Source organism: Gorilla gorilla, chromosome 7 (genome assembly GCF_029281585.2).
Source record: "Gorilla gorilla gorilla isolate KB3781 chromosome 7, NHGRI_mGorGor1-v2.1_pri, whole genome shotgun sequence".
NCBI lineage: Eukaryota > Metazoa > Chordata > Mammalia > Primates > Hominidae > Gorilla > Gorilla gorilla.
The window spans coordinates 43,752,865-43,772,675 of NC_073231.2; the positions used below are offsets into that span (position 1 = coordinate 43,752,865).

At 34.1% G+C, this 19,811-nt stretch overlaps 1 long non-coding RNA gene across 2 annotated transcripts in view; it reads left to right on the forward strand.

The window, feature by feature from the left end:
- LOC101134243 (uncharacterized) overlaps positions 1-18,381 on the forward strand; it is a 72,291-nt gene extending 53,910 nt beyond the window's left edge. The window contains exons 3-5 of one of the 2 annotated variants that reach the window (XR_010134963.1): positions 12,811-12,940; positions 13,942-14,468; positions 17,234-18,381. This is a non-coding gene — a long non-coding RNA (uncharacterized lncRNA). Of the gene's footprint in view, positions 1-12,810; positions 12,941-13,941 lie in introns of both variants that reach the window. The other variant, XR_008667647.2, reaches the window with a different exon arrangement.
- The last annotated feature ends 1,430 nt before the right edge of the window (positions 18,382-19,811 follow it).

The following is a 19,811-nucleotide window of genomic DNA, read 5'->3' on the forward strand; positions in this document are numbered from 1 at the left end:
CTCTCAGAAGTGTTGTTGATTTTTCAGTTCGCTCAGCTTCTGGCTGGTTGTTAGGATAGAGTGGTGGCTTCCAAACTTCTTACAAGCCAATCCAGAATCTGGAAGACCATTTGTATTGTCATTTAATTTTTGCTCTCAAGTTTGGATTTTCCTGGTACTGGGAACTTTTGTGACAAGATGGCATTGAATATGCAAAAGTTTAATTACCTCAATTGTTTGATTAAGCAACTGATTTGAGAATTGGTCAGTGAGAGTGAGAAGTCAGCCACAATAATTTTAGATTAATAATAGTTTAGAAGAACAATGTTGATTCTGTTGCTTGTGCCAGTTAACAGTGGGTGAAATCTGAAGTCTTTCAGACATCAAGATACAAAATGAAAATATCACTTCTACTCTCATATGTTTTAAAATTGTTGTATGTTAATCATTACAGATAAAGCTTCTATTATGTCCTGACAAAAAGGTGTACCTTGGATGGCAAATCCGGAAAATTGCAATACTGAATATAAGTATAAAGGCACATATGTATTGTGTTATTTAGAATTTTTTGCATTTAAGATTTTTGAATGGGTAATCAGAATCATTAACATAGAAGATTTTCATATTTACCTTGAGCACAAAGGTTTTTGTAAACTGGTTTTTTTAAAAAAAGTAGGATTTAAAAAGGGAGCAATGAAATATATTGTTTAGTATGCGTGTTTGACACTTCGGGTTTATTGATATGTTCTGCCTTTTATAAGATGAATACTATGACAAATGACAGAGAAGCGATTGCACGCCACTATCTCTGTTCTATCCATGTACTGCCAGTGGGCAAAGATTTCTCATTTCATACATCATTTACAACTTCCTACAGTAATTTTACATAGTTCATATCCTTGGTGCAAGGCATAGCAATTATCTATATACATATATGCATGCAGGCATAACGAATATGAAAACCATGCAGTTCTATAAAGAGTTCCAAAGTTCACACATTCCAACCAATAAAAGTTGGTGAAAACCAGTAAGTTATCTAATTTAAAAATTTTTCTATTTTAACTATTACTCTGTTGTGCACCTCTGAACCAGGTTATCTCTTGAGGTCTTCCTTTAGACTACTGAATATAATAGTAAAATGCTATCTTCAGTTTTTCCAAGGTACTTTTGTATACCAAAAGTTACATTAAAAAAGAATAATATTAATCTTTTCTATCTTTTACTCTTTTGTTTCTAAATAGATAAGAAAAATAAAATATTGCATTCTGGAGTGAGAAAAAATTAAAATTCAATGATTTTTAGTTTTAAATATAAACAAACAGTTGAAGTTTGACGACATTTGGCTATTTTGAATTTTCTGAAATTAATTAAAGTTGCCATGATTTTATTAAACTTTTCAACTAATATTGTACACATAACATTTACAGAGATTGTAAAATCCTAAACTGGTACATAATTAATAATACCCAGAAATAAACTTTGAACTCTTTCGTGTGTTATGTATGATCTAGGATTAAATTTTACTTTTCAAATTTTAAATTTTTCAAATTTTGGTCTAAAAAAATGTAGTGGCTTCCATTATATGTGGGTAGAATAATGAATGGTAACTAGATCCTTTCAAAAGTACAGAAATTAATGCTTTAGATTCAGCAAACACTTTTGACTTATGCTAGCTATTTATTAATGAATAAATACCCTATCTCCTTTCAAAAGTTACTTAATATATTGACACTGTATATTCCTACTCCTTCACAATAATAATTTCTTGACATTCTTTTCTTTCTTTTGAAAAATCACTGCTTCAAATTTTCTTTTATTAGTCTTTACTGGGTATCCATGCTGCATCAGAAAGTATAACATTATATGGAGAAGGGAATGTTTCTCAAAGCTAGGTTCTTATAGTCTAAGACAAAACAGAACAAATAACTGATATATCCTACCTTTGTGACTCAGTTACTAAGTTCTGATAAATGCACAAAAAAATTAGAGACCTATGTTCATTAGTTAAACTCAGAAGAGATTTCTGGTGCTATTCTGCCATTACCCACTTTTTTGTCCTTGGGTTAGCCTCTCTTTGTACTTCAATATCTTCATCTATAATGTAAAGCAAACTGGATGATTTTATATTTTCTTCATATAAGCAAGATCTGCTTTATTGGCCATGACCCCAGAAATCTTTGATGTCTAGAAAGGAAACAATATGGCAATTTTTTGAAGGGTACAAAATGAAGACATGGCTTTTTAAAATCAGGATTGTTTTAAAGACTATTGTATTTCACTTCATCTGCCTATAATCTTAGTAATGTTACAGTCAATGACAAATACTAACCATAGAAATAATTCCATTGTATCTTAATTTTATGAGTAGTCACATTTAAAAAATAGGCCAGCATTTTCATTGAACACTCAAATCCATATACCTGCTTTCTGTAGTTAGTTTCCTTTTGAAGGCCATTCAGTAGGCCTCTTAGAATGCCTGAATAACATCGGAATAAAGTAAATGTCCATTCAAGTGTGATTTAGAGTTCTTGAAACGGAGAATGAAGTCAAAAGCAGTTCTTTTAATGATCTTAAAAATGGAAATGACTGTACAAAAGCTACACTGATGAATTCTCATAGCATTGACCCTAAAGTTATAGAAAGAGTTATAATAGCAACATACACACCACAGATGTGGAAAGTCACATTAGTAAATTTCTAGAGGCTAAGTAATTTTTTCTTCTTTTCTAATGTTGAAATTCTAACCAAAGCTATTTTTGCTTACAATGCTCACTCTTTATTACACACAAATAAAAGAAAAAGTGCAATTATCAGCAAAAAAATTTAAAAAAATAAATGATAATACAATTAAACCATAATCAGGTTTTACCTCTTCCTTGTTGATTTTATACTAATGATATATTATCATTCCTTCATTCAAGATATATTCATTCAGGTCCTCTGAGTACACAAAAAGTAACTAAATCTTAACTAGCTAAACCTTACTTAGTTTGACAATAATTAAATTCAGTGTTAGATTCTTGCTGTAATAAGGCTAAGTACATGTATTATTTTTCTATTGTATAGGAAGTTAGCATAAGTGTAGTGGCTTAAAACAATAGACATTTGTTATCTAACAGTTTCCATAGGTTAAGAGTCTGAATACAGGGTAGCTGAATTCTCTGAAAGGCTGCCGTCAAAGTCTTGTTGAGGACTGCGTTTTTATCTTAAGGGCTGACTGTGGAAGGACTCACGTCCAAATTCACTTAGGTTATACCATGATTCATTTCCTTGTGACTGCAGGATGGAGGGCCTCATTTCTTGCTGGTTGTCAGCTGGAGATCCTTGCAGGCTGTTGGCTGGAAGCCTTTCTCAGCTCCTAGAGGCTGCCCTTAATTCCTTGCTACATATGCCTTCTAACATTGCTGCTTGCTTCATAAAAGCCAGAAAGTAAAGTAAGTGTGTGTGTGTGTGTGTGTGTGTATGTGTGTGTGTGTGTGTGTGTGTGTCTGTTTGTGCATGTGTGTGTGTCTGGGTTGAGAGAGAGAGACTACAGTTAAATGGAAGCTATAATCTTATGTGACATATACATATAATTACATGCAAGTAATAATGTGCATCCCACCACACCACCTCTGCTACATTCTTTTAGTTAAAAGCATAAGTTACAGGTCTTATCCACATTCAAAGGAAATAAATCACACAAAGGCATAGATACTAGGAGGTAGGGGTAATGGAGAGACCTTAAATGTCTCTCTGCCATACTACATGATATGGTTTGGTTGTGTCCCCACCCAAAATCTCATCTTGAATTGTAATTCTTAAAATCCCCATAATTCCCACATGTCAAGAGAGAGACAGGGTGGAGGTAATTGGATCGTGGGGGTGGTTTCCCCCATGTTGTTCTCATGATAGTGAGTGAGTTCTCATGAGATCTGATGGTTTTATAAGTGTTTGGTAGTTCCTCCTGTGTTCATCCTCCTTCCTACCACCTTGTGAAGAAGGTGCCTTGCTTCCCCCTTGCTTTCCCCCATGATTGTAAGTTTCCTGAGGCCTCTCCAGTTATGCTGAACCATGAGTCAATTAAACCTCTTTCCTTTATAAATTACCCAGTCTTGGGTATGTGTTTATAGCAGTGTGAAAATGGACTAATACACTATATAAAGCTAATATAGGTAATAATGCAGGTATAAGCAAATCACTCCCAAATAAATACATAAATGAAAACAGTTGGGTATACTTAACTTTTTTTGCATGAAAATTAGCAAGTTGAACTTTGCTATTAGCAAGCTACATGGCACTCAATAACTAAATCACCTCTCTAGACCCAGAAGAGTTTGGATCCACCTCTGAAAATTGAAAGGATTGACTTTAAATGACCGCTGAAATCCTTTGTAGCTCAAGACTTCTACAAGGCTTAGAACATTTGGAATAGATATAATTATTTAATATATTAATATTTTACTTTTTACCCCAGACACGTATCCAGAAGTTTACACCTTCTTCTTCTTTTTTTTTTTTTTTTTGAGATGGAGTCTCACTGTGTCACCCAGGCTGGAGTGCAGTGGCACCAGTTTGGCTCACTGCAAGCTCCGCCTCCCGAGTTCATGCCATTCTCCTGCCTCAGCCTCCCCAGTAGCTGGGACTACAGCTCTTGCCGCCACACCGGGCTAATTTTGTTTTTGTATCTTTAGTGGAGACAGGGTTTCACTGTGTTAACAAGGATGGTCTCGATCTCCTGACCTGGTGATCTGCCTGCCTCGGCCTCCCAAAGTGCTGAGATTACAGGTGTGAGCCACTGCAGCCGGCCAAAGTTTACATCTTCTAATGGCTTATCTCAAGACTGCTAAATCTAGCAAGATTTTAATTTAATGTAAATGTGTTTTTGAGTATCTTCTCTAAACAAGGCAGTAGAAAGTAGTAGGGTTCTAGAGTCAGATACTTGACCTTAAATACTAGCTCTTTCTCTTCCCAAGAGACCTTTAGCAAAATATTTAATCTCTTTTTATTGGTAACATGACACGATAATAGTACCAAAACTTTTGGATTTTTGAAAAGATTAAATGACCTAATATGTACAAAATGTTCAGCACATTGCCTCATGAATATTAATTACCTCATAATTATTAGCTAGTATAGATTTTATTATCATTACAATATGGTGCATCATTGTGTTAGGCAAGGGAAATATATATAAAGTGAACAGAAAGTTTCTCTGCATTGAAAGAAATAACAAAAATGGTGCTTTATTGAAATATTTCCTCTTCTAGAATATGCCATTATGTTTAATTTCCCTTGAGATTTATCAGAAACCAGGGAAGAGTTAAAATTCTTGTTTAATATGATAAATATGGTTACTTTAATAATTGAATAATTTCTGCTGGATTTTATCCAACACTTTCAGGAAGAATTAACTAGGGCAAGTTTTATTTTTTTAATGTAAAAATCATATCTGTCTTATGAAAATGTTCTGTTTGATTCTGTATATTCTGTTCTTTTGAGAGCAGATTTCCAGGTACAACACTTCATTGTTATTAATAAATGGGCCATACATAAATTATGCATTAAGAAAAAATAACAGACAAAAGCACTGGCATCTCTTTTGCTAGTTAGAGGAAACAGTTTTAGTGTCTGACATAGAAGAAAAGACAGTCAGTGTAATTTCATAGAATTACAAGCAGCCAAATTCACACCCCAACTTATCTTTCAAACTCTTTTTTTGTTCTCCACATAGAAAAATCACACAGAATGAGAAATAACCATGCAGTGACAATCATTTTGCTTTGGAGAAAAATCCTCATTCACTAACCTCTTCTGAAGACTTTTTTTTTTTTCACAGTCTTGGGTTTTCAGTCACTGAACTTCTCTGGTGACCTGGGGACAAACCCAAAATACTGAAAAGTGCAAAAGTTGATGTCTCAGTCCATTTGGGCTGCTATAACAAGATACCACAGAATGAGTAATTTATAAAACACAAAATTTTATTTCTCAGAATTCTAGAGGCTGGGAAGTTCAAGATCAATGCACTGGCAGGTTCATTGTCTGGTGAGGGTCCAGACTCTACTTCCTAGATGAAGTCTTGAATGCTGTGTGTGTCCTTTGAAGGGGGAAAACACTTGTCTTCACATGACAGAAGGCAAAAGGACAAACGGGAAGAACTGCTGACAAGACCATTTAAAAGGGCCCTGACTTAATGACTTAATCATGACTTAATCACCTTCTGAAGGTCCCACCCCTTAATACTGTTACATTGGCGGTTAAGTTACAACACCTGAATTTTGTATGGAACACATTCAACCACAACAGCAAGAACTAAAAAACTTCAATGAAAGTGAGAATCTTTGAATGCTGACAAACACATAACATGGATGTTATAAAGCATGGCATATATTGATGTGTTTCATGAATATATGGATGCCTTTTAAGGGAAATGGCACAATGAGATGGATGAAATATAGATCTACTGATACATTTATATTTACTTTTAACTTCAAGGAGTTGAAGGGGGTTCAACTAAAAGGGGGTTATCAAAGAAGTTGAGGAGAGAAAATCAAATAGCTGCATTCTCGGGTGGTGAAAATTGCAACAACTCCTTTTTAGTATGTATCACAATCTTAAATTGTCTTTCCTCCTCTCGTTTCCTTCTTTGTTTTTTTTGCCCCATTAGAATGTCAGATCCAAGATTACAGGGAATTTGTATGTTTTGTCTATCACCTAACCCATTTCCTAAAGTTGTATAAGGACATTGTCGGTGCTTAATAAAAATTGCTCAACAAATGAATGAGGAGTAGATTTGGATGTTTTCTGAAACATCTGTCCAAGACGAAATTAATTGTGACGTTAATTTTGGTGTTGTCATTCATGTCTTCTTTTTTTTCCCAATTAAACCATGTTTTTTTTGTCTTATAAGTTCTGTTTTGATTGTTTAGATGCCCAAATAAGATACAATAAAAAATTCTTATAAGTTTAGATTACGTGTTCTTTTTTTAAAAAAAAATAATGTTAATTTTTTAAAATGGTGAATTTCCGGACAACTTAAAGTACAGATAGGTCTATTTGATGGGAGGAAGAGAGACTAGAGAGATTCTCAGTTGTTTCCAAATTAATAGTGGTATGAACATCATGAATGAGTTGACATTAGAAGTATCTTCATTTATTTCTCTTTTTTTTTCCGTGTGTGGTAAATATAAATTCTAAACACTTTTGACTAGATTTGTTAACTAATAATAATTTCATTACATTGTCAGATGATTGAATTCATAGTTATAGAAAGGTATCGTTGATAGTGGTGAAGAACATTTAGCTTCCTTTATCTCTTGTGAAGATGTTTTCATTTTTAATTGCCTGTCCTTGTCTTTCTCAACAGTGCCTAAATGTGATATATAACATTTTAATAAGATCAATATATACAATTCCAAACACATTTTATTTCAAATATAAACACCTAATATGGTAATACAATGATTTTATTTCAACATACATTATTTTGAAAATATTTTTAAAGTTTCTGATTTTGCTATTGTAATTGCAAATGCAAATATGAAATATGAATACACACTGGAGAATAAAAAACGCTATAATATTTACTATATTTACAGGATAATTATAATTTTCATATTTAAAAACCATGCCATTTAGTTGAATTTGCTTGCTGATGGAATCACAAATGCTTTAAGCTTTGTTTGCAGATTTCTAACTTCGTGGCAGATGTATAGAAAATGGGGGCTTATAAAGCTTGGCAAACATTTATGTTGATCACTCGTATTGACTTGTCTTCCTTCTGGATCATGAGAAAGTAAAGGTAACCCAAACTGAAAGTACAAAGAGAAAAAATGGAACTAGTAAACTCTACAGACGTTAACTTCCTCTGAATTTCAGCATACAATTTGCCCATACAGGTTCCATTAAAGTTAATGGGAGTCGTGTGACTAATTCTCGCTGTAGGGTACTAAAAATGTACCCTGCAGTATTAAAAAGTCTGAACCTAATTTTTACTTTCTCTTAACCTTGATTATGTTACACTAAAGATAGGTACTTTCATTATCACATATATATATAGAGTAAATTTTATATAAAGATCTGAAAATAATCTATTTGGGGAAGAGACTGCATTTATATGGATCAGAGTAGAATTTTAATTAGTGTTGCAAATATCAGTACTGCTTTCATTATAATGATAAAACAAGCATGAGTATCTGTAATTTACCCTCTAGCTATACAAATGAGAACTTAAACCTCAATGAATTCAATAAATGAAACATTTTCAGGACACTTACTTAAAATCAGGTCTACTTTTTAATCAGTCATGTTTTAAGTGAATGCTTATTAATAGATCATTAATAAAACATGCTTATGAAATGAGATTTCAAGAAAGAGGTGACATGAATGAAATACAAAGAAAGTAAAAAACCTGATGGAATATTTAATTTTGTTTTAAACAGTTCACTTTATAGTGAGTTACATTAGAAGTATTATTTCAAGCTAAAAAATGAATTCAAAATCTTTTTTTTAGTTCTGTATGAAGATAAAACACTACAGATGATATTGCCTGTGAATTCATGACCCTTTTTTACTGCCCAAGTTCCCTCTGCTTTTGACATTCAAACTGAAATATTAATCTCATTTTTTCCTTTAAATAATTTCTGCCTGGCTTCTATCACTACCTGGGGGGATGAAGTTATAAGATTTTATTCTTAAAGAATGCAAAAAGAAAAGAACAACTATATACATGAATAAATACTCTACCATTCATTTTTCACTGAAATCAGCAGCTATGCTGCAAAAAAGGGACATGCACAAAATATTTCCTAAGCACAAAGAACACTGGGAAAAGGCAGGCGATATTGCAGAACAATAAATAAAGCAGAACACTCTCCAAGGGTCTGGGGTTTGGTTTGAATAGCATTCCAGAAGGCGGAATTCCTGCCCAACACCAACATAAACGGCAATTAAAACTGAACTTTATATGTTACACATACATCTTCTTCTCTGGATTTCTAAGAGTCTCTATGTCTAAATTACAATAGAATCCTTTGAATGTGGGTGGGGCTGGAAAGAAAAGTTACTATTACTAACAAGTCACAGTTTTCAATGTATTGAACCTGATGTCAGACTCCTAGCTATTGAACTTCAGATTCTTAGAGTACTTCCAGCTCATGATCCCATTACTTAGAATTTACTTTGAAGCTTGTAACATTTGGGGTTTGTGCTGCCACTTGCCTTCCTGATCTGTAGGCTCACTGCTGAATGCTGTAAGCATGCAACTACAACGGGCTTTAGGGACCCATTGGACCCAGCTTCCTGGCTGATTTGTGGCATCGACCTCAAAGCAGCACAGGAAGAAGATGGTTTAACTCTTGTTACTTATAAGTTACACTTACAAGAAAACGAAATCTTAAGTGGGACTTCTAAGAAATACGTCTGGTAGTCTGGGCTATGCCAATAACTAGCCAAGCCACATAGCTCTCACAGGTTTAGCACAATTCCATTCTGAATTGTTCTGATTCTTGAGCTGACTCTATAGGGCACTCTCCATCCCTTTTAAAGACATAAGGTATACCTTGGATTAAAAATAATTTTCCTATACAAATATCTTTCCTTTTTTTCATGAATCTTGAAATTAATGAAAATTGTATTTAGGATTTTGCAATGTCTTTTGAGATAACTAGAAGCACTGCGGGATGCTAGAATTATTTGTCACTACTTAAAAAAAACAACAGTTATTGATGTATTTTGTGGCTTTCTAAGAAGAACAATGTGATGAGTTGGAAAGAATGCAGCTCAGACTGAATTAAGTACAATGTACCAAGAATATGCAGTGACCCAAGATGACATACCTGCATAGTGTGTGTTGGTGTTTAACAAAAGGACCAAGCCCTTCGCACTAAGAGAGTGTCTCTACTGTGGATTTAGGTCTGATACTCTTCTGCCATCACTTGAATTCTGTGACTCCACTGCTAGTCCTCATTTTGATGTGCTTCCGTGGGGGCCTCCTCTGCTTCGTAATTGTTTGGTCCTACTTTTGTATCAGGTTGCAGAAGTGTTCTTCTCTATCTCCCACTGCACCCAAATTCTACTAAAATTATCTCTTTAGTTGTGTCTCTTTTCTTAAAATGTAAGTACCCTAAGGGTAGGGACCATGTTTCACTGTTTGGCACAACTGGTGCTCAAACTTTGCTTATTGAGTGGGATAGAAAGAATGGAACACACTTTCAGAAAGTTCTCAGTCTTCCGATTTATAATTGCTGCACATTGAATTTTTAAATAGAGATCTAATTTGCATTACAAAGCCTCTGTCAAGGATATTTCTTTCATTTTAGCTATTTCTACCCAAATTTGCTATTTTACAATTTTGTACTGTGCTTAAAGGTGAGGTTCTTTTTATGCCCCCATTACATGAAAATGTGCTTTGCTAGAGCCTTCCGGAAAATATGTCCTATAAGATGCCTCATGCTGGTGGTCATTTCTGGATTCCCTCTACCTTTAGTGAATGTTCCAAGTACATTACAGGAACGGAAGCCAGGACTCTGGCATAAAGAGCTGCCTTGACTTCCCTATGGCAGGGACTGCTAGGTCTGTATTACCCTGTTATGTGATGATTCAGTTCACCCCAATTTGCCCTTTGGGAACTGCTGTGAAAATTTCTTTTGTACAGTAAATCATGACAGCATTTGGCCTTCATTTGGGGGTGAATGCATGGTTTATATACTGAAGCCATTTCTTTTTTTTCCCTTCAGAAATACCGTGTGGCATCAATTTGTAAGCACAAATCAAATGGCAGTTTGGGATCCTCCAGATGATCCAGAATATTCTGTATTAAGTTTTTAAAGGTTATCACAGCAATGAAAACCTAACATTGAAAAAATTGAGACTCGTTGAATCCCCAAGAATATATCCTTATACCCACAGAGATACTCAACACTAGTTAAAGAAAATCTACTTTGAAACATTTAAAAATGCTGGGGCAGTATTTGCTCCATTCTAGAATTAATATACTATTTAGAAATATGTACATTATATATATTTGTATATATTTGCATTATATATTTTTTATCCCTAATTTTTTTTTAGAAACAAGATCTCACTCTGTCACCCAGACTAGAGTTCAGTGGTGGAATCATGGCTCACTGCAGCCTCAAACTCCTGGGCTCAAGTGATCCTCCCACCTTGGCCTCTCAAGTAGCTGGGACTATAGGTGCTTGCCACCACAGCAAGCTAATTTGTTTATTTTTTAGTTTTTTTTAGAGATGGGGGATTACACTATGTTGCCCAGTCTTGTCTTGAACTTCTGGGCTCAAGTGATCCTTCTTCCTCAGCCTCCTGAGTTGTTGGGATTACGGGTGTGAGCCACCACATCCAGCTATATCTTTATCTTCCTATATCTGCATCTATATCATCTATCTATATCTATAAATATCTATATCTATAGAGCTAAAATCTGTTTTTTCCACCTAGTCAGCAGAATTTTATATTAGTTATCTTTAGCCACAGATGAGATTAGAATATAGAAAAAAAAATCCGACACAATTTTGTAGCTTCAACTTTCAGATATGCCATATATGGACAAATACAGTAATTCCCTGAAAAACTGCTTGCTTCTCTGCCTTCAGCCACCCAAGGAACATCCCAGGCTCAGCACTATGGGTTTCCGAATTTATCCATTCAGCCATACTTGTGGCTCTTGTGGTTGGTCTGTGGCCTGAAGCTTAACTTGCTCAGTAGTTCTATTTCCCAAAATAGGCTCAGGAAGTTTGTGACCATGTTTGGTTTGTTTCAAAGGGTTTCTACATATTTAATGAGGTTGTGAACATATACTAAGATTTGTATATGGTTCATCAAATAAAACATATCTTCAACCCTCTTTTCACTTCAGTGCATGGTTTGGAGCTGTTTTACAAGCACATGTGTTTATCATATGACTTTATTTGGGGACAAACACCACCCCTTACATTCGGGATACAGTTTCTGAGTAGCTGAACACTCAATTTCATCCCTCCCTATTCAAGAACAAATGTTAAGCCGGGTAGCTCTTTTCTCTTATTTTTGGCAGGTTTCTCTGAATGCTAAGGTGTCTTACTTCATCCAAATGTTCCCTTTATCATAGGAGGGTAAGAAAATAGCCTGTACCCTGAAGACCTTTTTCACCCAGAAAGGCATTTAACTAGTGTCTTTCTGTGTGCTGGGGGGAGTAGGGAGCCCCTTATCAGTTACATGCATTTATGAGAACAATGTGTTCCACTGGTTTGTGCACCAGAAGAGGATCCTGGAAATCTTCATCTTCTGTTCCTCAGCCTTGCTGAGACATTAGGCAAATTATTTAGCTCTTAGGTCACTGACTTCTTTTGTTTTTCTATAAAATATCTTCTCCTAGCACAACAAAGGGGCATTATGACTAATACTGATAATAGCTATAAAATTTATTTTTCTAAGTCCCTATCATACCATATAGAGCAACAGAGGTGGTCTTTTACTAAATGAACCTTGGTGAGTAGCTAAATGACTCACACAATACCTTCCAGTTACTGTATAATGTAATAAACCACATTCTATAAATAAGCCAGATATAATAGATAAAATGTATTTCATTTGATGATTCAGATCCAATTCAATAAAGCAGAATATTCCATAGAGTTTAGCTTCTCTAATTGCAGGAGATAAAATTGATTTTCCTATATTTTCCCTCATGTTTCCCTCCTCCACTCAGTGTTTGCTATAGTTGCTGATTGTGAGAGAAAACTAGAAATAGAATTTGCTATGAAATTTAAAACTTCACAAACTTCATGGTGCTTCATTTGAAAAGCAATGTGGAGCTGATAGTTTGTATGAAATTCTGATGTGGACTTTTTTTCTTAGAACTTTACAAGGAAAGGGGAAATGTCTGAAATGGAGATTGCACAATCCTGTCTTGAAGCAGAAGACTCAGCCAGAGCACATCTGGAAACACCCGGCACTCCTCAATAGAATTCAAATGCTATTTTAAAAGGTAGTATGGTCCTTTCTACTTCCCGTTGATCTGGGTCAAGGATTTGGGCAGTGCAGCCAATGCATTGATGGGGAGGAGCCCAGGATGTGGCTAGTGCTGCGGCTGTGTTGGTAACCTGAATGGGACTGAGCAAATCAGGGAGTACACTGAAGATAATGACAGGTACCATTCTTGCAACATTTATGTAAAGTTTTACACTATTTCAAAATGAAAAGTAAAATAAAATTTTTAAAAAGCTGACATGGTTTAGGATAACAATTTTACCAGAAGAATATCTTATGTTGCATTTAGTCCATGTAGAACATTATACATATATATAATGTTATATATTTGTTTATGTTTTCTGGTGTGTACATACATTTATAGATATATTCTTATTGATCTAGTTTCTCTAAGATTCTGACATATTTCAGAACAAAGGAAGAAATCTTACCAGTCAGTTCAGTAAGATAATTGGAAAGGGAGACTTGAATATGTGAAAAATTTATTTTGATCTATAGAAGATGTTCATATTATTTTCCTTAGTTTTTGTCTTTCTGATTAAAGGCTTAATGCAACCTTGTATTTCTCTTTTAAATGATCAAAAGCAGAATTTGCAAACTTTTTAGAATACGTATTTTAGTTCAAATTCCCCCCCCCAAAATTAATTTCATCTATGTATGCAGAAAGTATAATTTATAGTAAAGTGCTAAATCTAACCTGATTTCTCTCCTTAAAATTAGGTTTAAAATAAATTAAGCAGTACCTAATGTGTTTCCTAACAAGGCTCAGGGTACACAATGTTCTTTGGTTGGCCACAAAACACAAGGTCCTTGAGCTGAGATGACAGATTCTTCAAACAGACATATCCTGTATAAGGTGCCTTAAAAGTGAAGACATTGCTGCCGTTGGCTTGCAGGCTTTACTTTGAAAAGGAGAATTCTGAAGGAAGGATGTTTGTTTTCTTCTTTTTTAAAAAATAAAATGATTTCTAAAAACTGCATGTTTTTCTTTTTTGCTAGATGTAAAATCTGAGCTGCAACACTGAACAAAAGCTGTACTTGCCAGCCAGCAAAGATGCTACCACTCTGCACAACAGATAAAAGCCATATATATAGGGAAGTCAAAAGAGTCTTTAAGCTACAGTGTTTGAGAGGCTGTTTGTCTCTGATGGAAAATTAAGAAAACGGTAAGAGCAGCGTTAGCATGAGGTGTTCATTCCAAATTTGTCACTGCAGTGTGTGTGGCATTGTGTGCCAAAACAACTCTTCAAGCAAAAACACCTCCAGCAAACTTCCTCCTTCACTTCAAACCTCATCTTCAATTACAATGTGGTTCCTACAAAGTAACGGGCTGTTGTCCTCTCTTCAGACCTGTGGTGCTTCTGCGCACTAGCCCTGTAGACCATCAAGGCCTAAAAATAGCTGCTGGATTCAATGAGACATGAAGCTGACAGAAATGGCATCAAGCTAATTGGCAACAAACTCTATGAAACCTACTCAGGAAATCATATTTTTATGCTGAACACCAAGTGGATTCTTGTTTGAATGTGAGGCTAACTTATTTTTATATTTATATTTCAAATAAAACAAAGGGGTATTGTTAAAGAAGAACCTTTTTATTTCCCTTATTATATATTTATTTAATCCTTTTAAAAGTTTTGTTAGCAAAATCTTTGGATTCAGTGATATTTATTTGAAAAGATTGTTATCCACACATTATGAATAAGAAAGTGGGGCATAAAGAGGTGAAATGACATGTCCTTAGTCAAAACATAGACAACTTGATTCTAATCTATCAGGAAAGACGACGATATTTATAAGTAACCAGAACACAAAGTGCTAAGTTCAATACTCATATTTTGAATAACACAAGAAGTAAAATCCTTTATTTAAAGAATCAAAGGGTTATCAGAAGAGAAGTTATTGGTGGATGATCACAGAGCTAATAGCCATAATTATACATGACCTGCTGGAAGATGGAAAAAACATAACACAAATCTTACCATTTCCTCTGGTAGTTGATTCATAAGAAAACTCTTAGGTCTTGATTGTTTACTTGAGAGTGTTGCTATTATTACTCAACTTATTTAAAAAAAAACGGAAAAGTTAGTTTTGATGGCTGTTGTTGTCTGGAAGAAATAGACTATATTCAAAATAAAAATTGCTTGAACATGTCAACATGATTGCATAATTTTTCAAATGTTGATTCCTAATACACAGATTGTAAGGATTCAGTTCACTGGATGAGATGTTGTTTTTAGAAATGATCTGCCTTCTCTGTTCATTCACATTCAATTCAAGAAGTAGGAAATTATTCTGGAATCTTTTTTCTCATTATGGTCTTGATGTGAAATTCATTTCGTGGTTGCTGAGCATCCTGAAAATACAGTGGATGGTTGCAACTACATATTCCTCTCTGGTGATTTTACTACAACTGCTCAAATAACAAATGATAAAATGTTTTAGATGGTATATTATTTATTTTACTTGTCTTAATGGTGAATTTACTTAGTGTTTTCAAAAGGAATTCCATTTCAGAATATAAAATAGCATTCTAAAATTCTATAAAATGTAGATAATTTAGAAACCTGAGTTATAAAATACATAAATATGATTCAAACATATAATCAAAATAAAATATATGACTTTTATAATATCTTTCTGCTCTAGTTAATCTTTCTGCCTCCATTAATTACTGTAACATACCTTGAGGTAGGTAGAAATAAATTAACTATGTTTAAGCTGTAATGAATTTTTGGGCAGTGCCCAGCAGAAAATAATATTGAACACAAGACAGAATTGTGACTTCCAGATTTCCATTTGAAGGTCTTATATGCTGGGAGAAAACTATAATTTATTATCACAATAACATTTCTAAATCAAGTCAGTTTCAAAGAGAAGTTGATTTACTCTGATTTAGGCAGCATTTCCTCTAAATGTGGAAAAGGTTTTTAAGTTACTTTACCTGGAAAGACATTTTTATCAGATGGCAACGATTTTACTCACACTTTCTATAGTTTTCTATATCCAAGTTGTGATTCTTCTTAAACAATCTAGAAGATATGCAGTACTAATGCTTTAGGATATCATCTCCATTTTTATTGATATAAGTACAACTTCAGAATAATTTGTTTTAGGCCTTTCTAAGATGACTTTAGCTATAGAGTTTGGGGACAGGATGAATTAGATACCTTAGATATGTCTGATCCTAAAAATGTAGGTTCTGAAATATATTGCACTAGTTTTCAAACAATTAAAATAATTAAGTACACCGTCTTAGATAGATAAATATATTTTCCAACTCATGGCAAACGAATTGCTCTGTATAAAGAAAATGTAACTAAATATTAGCAGTTACTTGATAATGCATTTACTTATAGTCCTGCAGAAAAGAAGATGCTGGCTGGCTGGCTGACAATATTAACTTGGAACACCCTGGTGTATCCAGATCCTCCTGGGAGTGTCTCTAGGGGCAGGTTGCAGAGCTTCAACCTTCTCCCTGGCCCGTGCAACAGAAGCAGATTTAAGGATGGCCCCAGACTGAGAGAGATGGAGACAGAGATAGAAATAAAGAGCAAGAGCCAGAGTGGGAGACAGTGTGTGAGAACATCCTTAGAAGACCAAATTAGCATTAAAAAATTACAACGATTTTCTGGGTTAGATGTAAAGGCAAGAATATAAATTTGAAAAATGGACCTTGAAAGATTGTAGAAAATTAGTACACAAGAACATCATGTAAAAAGGAATTAGAGGATTTTTGTTAGCAGCAAACTCAGTAAATTAACAATAAAATGAGGGAGTCCAATTGCTCACTTTATTTTTGTTGTTGTTAATGTAATACTAATAGGAACAGAGTGCCTAGAGAAAATAAGATGATATCCTGGGGAAAAACAGTTGGTGCATCATTTTCAGTCCTTGTCAGCATACATTTAGAGCACAGAGTATGTAAGGAGAGACCACTAGCGTAAGTGGGAGTTCTAGAATCAATATTATGTTAGTTAAAAAAGGTGAGACTGTTTTGTCTAAAAAAGTGAAGGCTGAGAATGTAGTAACTCTCTTCAAATATATGAAAAATTGTTTCTAGAAAAGAGACTAAGCACATTCCCTGTAGTGCTTTAAGAATGCAATCAGAACAGGCGAGGGTTGTAGAGAGGTATATTTCGCTACCGTACAGGACAGTTTTTCCCCCCCTCAATCACTATTGCTATTCATCAAGGCTCTAGTTTGTCTTAAGGGAGAATATGAGTTTTGTATTACTAGAAATATTCAATATAACCTTTATAATTTTTCTTTTCTTTTTATTTTCAAATAGAGTCCATTTCTAAGAAGATGTGGTTTGAACATACAGAGCTACATAATATGAGTAAAATAGGACCTAATAGTAGTGTTCTCCAGCATTGCTCTGCCTTTCCTTTTCTGGATGTAACAACATTACTAAGAAAGGAAGAAAAAGCAAAAATCTGCTCTTGGGGAGATTCCAGCATGATGGAAAGCCCCAAATGGAAGTCTCTGCTTTGGTTACAGGACATAAGGTTTAATAAATAAAAAGATGCTCATCTGGGATGCTGCACCAATTATCATGTACTAAATAAGGTTACCTACTTCACTCTCCAGGTAGAAATGTCTATCATAAGCATGTGCCACAGAAGGTCTCACAAGTATCATTATTGGCTGTGTTGAATTTTGTTTTTAGTTCTGTTTTATAAGGTCTGTAGTTTTACTTTCAGTGAGGAAGTGTTTTCTCAGGTTCTCAAGAAAGTAACAAAATGCCAGCATTGTCAAGGTCACCATTGCCACTGAATTATCTTACTGTCTGATTATTCCATCTTCCTCTGCATCATATTAGCCTGATGACTACGTTCTAATTATTTAAAGCGTTATGTAAATCAAAGCAGTAAATGTAATTTCTAGTCTTACTAGATATCATGTACATTAGGTCGAATAACTCTAGAAATGTCGTCATAATCATGTCATGTCTAATGATGACCTACTCAGCCCCTGCCAAAATCATTCAATTACTCATTTCAGCATTTATTTTTCTCATGCCTCTCTTCATGGCATTTAAACAGCCCTCACATCTCCCCTTTTACTGAGGTGTAATGTTGTATAATGACAGAGATGCTTTGCTTCCCAGATTCATAATGTTACACTCTGTTTCAAATCCTTTTGGAGACAAATTGGGGAATCAATATATAAATAATGACACACTTATTTTTAATTAAAATCACTGCTTTCACAGAAATGGTATATTAAAATTATTTTTGCTAAAAGAAATTTTAAATACCTATGTACGATAAAAAGACTGCCAATCCTTGGGATCAAGAATATAATTTGCCCCAAATAACTTTTCTGTAAAAGTAGAATTCTTAATGGAAAATAGATTAATACATATAATTTCAAGATTTAACCTTAAAAATGGAAATAATGTGTCCATTTTTAAAAATAAATCATATTTACATACACTGTGTTTATGAGAGTTGTTTTGGAATGAAACTTCTTTGCATTTGAGATCAAATTCTTTTATTCACAAGAATTACAATATCTTTTTCAGCTGAATGTTATGTTATACTCTTCCAAAATCTATTTTCCCTGCACTCAAGTAGAGGTAAATATTCTTTTCTTTTTCTGGAAATTGATAGTCTAATTTTCTCCTGCCTCTCTTTGGCACACCCTCATTTTGCATGAGATATGCTCCTTAATAAAATTTCTACTCAATATTACAGAAACTTCCAGAAGTGGCATCTAAAATATTACACTGGCCCGTTTAACTTCACCTTCACTAATTGCAACACATTATACAAAGAGCACTGTGGAAAAAGGTGGAATATTTAACTAACTGGATTTGGTTTCACAAACAGTAATAATACTTTTAAAAACATTATTAGAGCATTTATTTCATCTCCTTTGCAATATATTTTTCTTCCTTTTAAACTAGGCTTTCTAAATTCTCATTTTAATGTCTCAGTTGAAAGAGCTTTCACAAGCCTTTAAAAGACATTATGATTTGAATTATTCTTGCCCAGAAAATTACTTCTGATGTTTAACTTACATTCTCCTTTCTTCAATTGTAGCTTCAAACTATCTTAGAAAATTAATTTGTCTTACAATTTTCCCCTTAAATCATTGTAGGTAATCTCAATAGTTTATCTTTCCAAGCACACATAGTACTATTTAAATTTCCAGAAGATAACTAAGATTTCCTTTAACTTTTCATGTTTGATGAAATGATGCAGATATTCTCATTTAAGTATTGAACCCTAATCTCATAAAAAAAGTAAGAATATCCCATAGGAACTTTAAATTGTTGTACATTTTTCCTGTTTATGTAATATATTTTCATTTGGTTTCTAAAACTCATTTCAAACATTCCCATCAACACACTCCAATCAAAAACTCGTTTCAAACACACTCAATCAACAAAATGGAGGTGTTGCTTTTCTTCTCTAAGCTTGATGCCAAGATTCTAACCTGGACATTTTCCTTCAAGTTTCATTTTTCCTCAGCCACATCACACATTTAATCTAAGATTAATTCTGGTGTTTGTAACTCCAAAATGTAATCTGAATTCATCCACATATTTTTATCTCTACTGTCACCACCCTTGTGCAGGCCACCATTATTTCTTGCCTGAGCTTTCATAATTGTCTTTTATCAGGTCTCTCTGCTTCCATTCTCAAACCCTTTCTAATTTATTTTTCACAAAGCAGCCAGAATGATCTTTTAAACACATAAGTCACATCATGTCACTACCCACATTAAATCTTCCTAAGATTTTCCCATTCTACCCAGAATACAATGTAAATTGCTAAGTTTAGTAGCCCCTGCCTGTCTTTCCAACCTGATGTGATATCACACCCACATTCTCCCTGGCCATCCCTACCAACATTACC